Genomic DNA, 5,283 nt, shown 5'->3' with positions numbered 1-5,283 from the left:
ACAAAACAAAAAACAGTGGTACAACTGATCAGTACTTAAAATAAAATAAAAAAAAAAAAAAAAAAAAAAAAAAAAGTCTTATTATAAGCAGGGGACCATACTTGTGGACCTCACACCTTTGCAGAGTGGCAGGGTGACACTTTATTTGGGTCATGGTTTTTCATAGAAGCAAGACATACTTGTCAAATTTACTTTATTTTTGATTTTTTTTTTTTTTTTTTGGTGGCTGTACTTTCCATTAACATCCTATACTCATTGTATATGTTGTTTGCTCAGCTTGTTTCTTTATACTACATTGATTTACATTGGTCTTTCCATGCTGCCATTTATAGAGCTCTTTAGGGTTTATAAAGCACAAATATTATTTCATTCGATCACCCCAATAACCTGATATATAGGTGCTATTATTATCCCTACTTTGTTGTTATTGTTTGGCCATTTTTCAATCATGGGCTATTTTTGGCAGATACTGGAATATCTTACAATTTCCTTCTTCAGTTCATTTTACAGGTAAGGAAACCGAGGCAAATGGAGTTAAGTGATTTGTGCAGGGTCACACAGAAAGGAAGTATCTGAAGCCAGATATGAACTCAGGAAAAGGAGTCTTCCTGAGTTTAAGCTTGGTACTCTAAGCACTTTGCCACTTTGCTGCCCTACTTTACAGATGAAGAAACTGAGGCAGAGAAATGTTAAGAATGATTTATCCTGGGTTTGAATCTGGATTTGAATCAGGTCTTCCTCTCCCTAGCTTTTGCATTCTATCTATTGTGCCACCTCATGATTTTTGTCTATTTATCACATTTGTCATTTCTTTAAAATTCCTTTAGATTCATTGTTTAGTCATTCCCCAATTGATGGGCATCTCTTTTGTTTCCAATTCATGGTTCTGAAAAAAAGGGGGCTTTATATTTTGGTATAAATTTCTTCTTATCCATGACTTCCTTGGTATATATACCTCATTATAGAATCTCTGAATCAAAGGGTATGGACATTATAGTTATTTTATTTGCCTAATTCCAAGTTGCTTTCAGAATGGTTGCACTAATTCGCAGCTCCATCAATCGTATAGTAGTATACCTAACTTGTAACAGCTCCTTTAAAATTGGCCATTGTTGTCAAAGGATATTGAACAATTTCTCAGATGAGGAAATTGGAACTATTTCTAATCATATGAAAAGATGCTCCAAGCCATTAATCAGAGAAATGCAAATTAAGGCAACTTTGAGATACCACTACACACCTGTCAGATTGGCTGGAATTGACAGGGAAAGATAATACGCAATGTTGGAGGGGATGTGGGAAAACTGGGACACTGATACATTGTTGGTGGAGTTGTGAAAGAATCCAGCCATTCTGGAGAGCGATTTGGAACTATGCTCAAAAAGTTCTCAAACTGTGCATGCCCTTTGACCCAGCAGTGCTACTACTGGGCTTATACCCCAAAGAAATACTAAAAAAGGTAAAGGGACCAGTATGTGTAAGAATGTATGTGGCAGCCCTCTTTGTGGTGTCCAGAAACTGGAAACTACATGGATGTCCATCAATTGGAGATTGGCTGAATAAATTATGGTATATGAATGTTATGGAATATTATTGTTCTGTAAGAAATGACCAGCAGGTCATACAGAAAGGCCTGGAGAGACTTACATGAACTGATGCTGAGTGAAATGAGCAGGACCCAGGAGATCATTATAAACTTCAACAACAATACTATATGATGATCAATTCTGATGGATGTGGCCCTTTCCAACAATGAGAGAAACCAAATCAGTTCCAATAGAGCAGTAATGAACTGAACCAGCTACACTCAGCAAAAGAATTCTGGGAGATGACTATGAACCACTACATAGAATTCCCAATCCTTCTATTTTTGTCCGCCTGCATTTTTAATTTCCTTCACAGGCTAATTGTACACTATTTCAAAGTCAGATTCTTTTTTGTTCAGCAAAACAACTGTTTGGACATGTATACATATAATTTATATTATTACATATTTATCATGTATTGATCAACCTGCCATCTGGGGGAGGATTGGTGGGAAGGAAGGGAAAAAATTGGAACAAAAGGCTTGCCAATTATTAATGCTGTAAAATTACCCATGCATATATCTGGTAAATAAAAAGCTATAATTTAAAAAATAAATAAATAAAAAATAAAATTGATCATTCTGATTGTGCTGAGTGGGATATGATATCTTTTGTTATGATTTCTTCCTTTGCTTCTATTTTACATGAAGAGGTATCTTTCTTGCTAAGGCTGACCCCTTTATATGCCCAAGCAATCTCATTTTATCCTGTCTTCCCCAGTAGACTGCCCTCTCTATCATTACTACTCATTTAATTTCAATCTCTCCCTATTTTCTGGCTGCTTCCCTACTACCTACAAACATGTCTATATTTTCCCCATCTTAAAAAAAAACAAAAAAAAAAAACTTACTTGATCTGTCTGTATTTGCTGTCTCTCTTCTCCCTCTTGTGGTAAACTTCTGAAAAGGCGATCCACAATTGATTCCTTGACTTCCTTTCATCTCTCTCTCTTCTTAACTTTCTGCAGTGATTAATAACCTTATCATTCAACCAAAACAAGCCTCACGAAAATCACCACAATGACCTCTTTATTGATTTTTGTGAAGCAATTGGGCTTAAATGACTTGCCTGGGGTAACACAGCTATCTCGTGTAAAGTATCTGAGGTCACAAGAAATCATTATATACTTCAACAATACTTATATGATGACCAATTCTGATGGATGTGGCCATTTTCAACAATGAGATGAACCAAATCAGTTCCAATAAAGCAGTAATGAACTGAACCAGCCACACCCAGCGAAAGAATTCTGGGAGATGACTATGAACCACTACATAGAATTCCCAATCCCTGTTTTTGTCTTCTTGCATTTTGGATTTCCTTCACAGGCTAATTGTACACTATTTCAAAGTCGGATTCTTTTTGTACAGAAAAACAACTGTTTGGACATGTATACATATATTGTATTTTTGTATTTAATTTATACTTTAACATATTGAACATGTATTGGTCAACCTGCCATCTGGGGGGGGGGGGGGGGAAGAGGGGAAAAAATTAGAACTAAAGGTTTGGCAATTGTCAATGCTGTAAAATTACCCATGCATACATCTGGTAAATAAAAGTTTTTTTTTTTAAATAGTATATATATTTCTTTTTTAATAAAGTATCTGAGATCAGATTTAAATTCAGGTCCCCCTGACTTTAGGGCCACTGCGCCTTCTGCCAATGACTTCTTAATGGCCAAAATTAATAGGTTTTTGGCTTTTCTCCACCTCCTTCTTGGCTTCTCTTCAGTCTTTGCCACTGTCAATCAGTTCTCTCCCATATTCTCCTTTAGAGGTTTTTTTGTGATGTTGCTCTCTCCTAGTTTTCTTTCTGTCTGACTACTTCTGATCTCCTTTGTGGAACTTCATCCAGGTTGTCCCCAAGTCTTTATTCTGAGCTCTTATTTTGCTTGGTGATTTCTTCAGTTCTGAATCAGTGATCAATTATTATCTTTTTATATCAATTATCTTCTCTCTCCTGATGATTCTCAGATCTAGCTAGCCTAATCTTATCTGGTCTCCAACTGTCCATTATGCAGCTCAAACAGTACATTCTGTTGACTTCTTAAACTTCATCTAAATTGATTTCATCATAATTATCCCTTCATAGGTGTCTTTCTTAAAGGTTATAGGGCTCATTCTCCTTTGAAGGATCACCTTAATTAAGAAATCAAGTGCATGGCAGGGGATTAAAAACTATTTTAAAAAACTGAAGTTCCGACTTGCAAAGCATTATCATGCCCCTAAAAGAGCAACTCAGAGGCAGCTAGGTAATGCAGAAAGCAAAGTGCACAACCTGGTATCCCAAGACCTATCTCCAGTTACTGTCTGTAAGTCTGGCAAGTCAACATAACCTCATTTCCCTATAAAATGGGTCTAACAGCACCTACCTTGCAGGGATGTTGAGAGGGTCACCCACGAGATTTGTAAAGCATTTATCACAGTGCCTGGTACAGAGTAGGTGCTCAATAAATGCTTGTTCCCTTTTCCAAGAGAAGCATTTAAACTGCTTTTACACGGTCTCTACAACTAAAAGAATGTGAAGATTTGGGGTAGGTGCTTAGAGGACACCTGATAGAAAGGCAGATTAATAGGATTTAGAGCTAACACACATACATCTTTTATTTTTAACCTACCAATTTCTAGAAATAGAAAATTTATCCTGGGCTAAGTTAAAAGAATTTTTTCTTTTTACAAATTAAAATGTTGATTTTGAGGAAGTTGCAATTTTTGCCCAATATCATCAAGTGGGTAATGATTTCATACTTGATACAACATGATGCCTTTCTGGAGCCAAGATATGGGTTAGAATCTCTTTCCCTCACTCAATTCCAATTCAGAATTCATTTATAGTTAAAACATGTCCCTTGTTCAGAAATATTTCAAATGAAGGACATTCCTCTTGAATTCTTCTGAACAGAGGAAGTACTTAAGCTTGACAACAGTTAAAGCCTATTCCCCACACTAACCAAAGGCAAGAAGTCAGGAGCCCAAATTCTGGCTTAGCTCTTTAACCAGTGGTGTGACCTCAGGCAAATCACTATGTATGCATGCACGTATTTGTTTCTCTTTCCTTTTTGGTTGAAAATAAGTATCCAGAGAAGTCTTTAGGATCTAATTTATGTACATTCCTCTGACAAATATAAAACTCTTTAAAAATCCAAGCACTTCAGACTTCTGTTTCCAACTGCTATCTACAGGACAAGATGTCTCTTCCCCAACTTTGCCCCAAATTTACTTGACTGAAGAGTCAACATATTGCCTCAAAGGAAGCCAATTAAACTAGATTAGGGATCACAATGTCCTCAGTATTTTGATCTGAGAGCATATTATTTTATTACATCTTCATCTAGCCTTGACCACAACATTCCAAGCAGCTACCACATTAGGATGTGTTCTCCCTTAAGTTTTCTTTTAGATCGTTTTGCCTTGTATGCTTTGTAGAGTCAATTATTGTTTAAAAAGGAAAAAAAAAAAAAAAGAAAAAAAAAAAAGGTCTGCCCGGATCCCCATCCACCCAACTCCTAGCACAGTTCTTTGCTCAGAGCAGGTGCTTCATGAAAATGTGCTGACTTTTGTGTAGAACACAATGAGTGGTGGCCCTTCCCCTTCGGAGTATTCTCTTCTCCTGGTTCACATCTTATGTTGTCATTGTTCTTATATGACATGCCATTTGTAGGGCTCTTATAGGAAAGGATTAGAAAGCTACATGA

The sequence above is a fragment of the Sminthopsis crassicaudata genome, chromosome 4 (assembly GCF_048593235.1).
Source record: "Sminthopsis crassicaudata isolate SCR6 chromosome 4, ASM4859323v1, whole genome shotgun sequence".
Lineage (NCBI taxonomy): Eukaryota > Metazoa > Chordata > Mammalia > Dasyuromorphia > Dasyuridae > Sminthopsis > Sminthopsis crassicaudata.
This window is presented reverse-complemented; position numbering follows the sequence as displayed.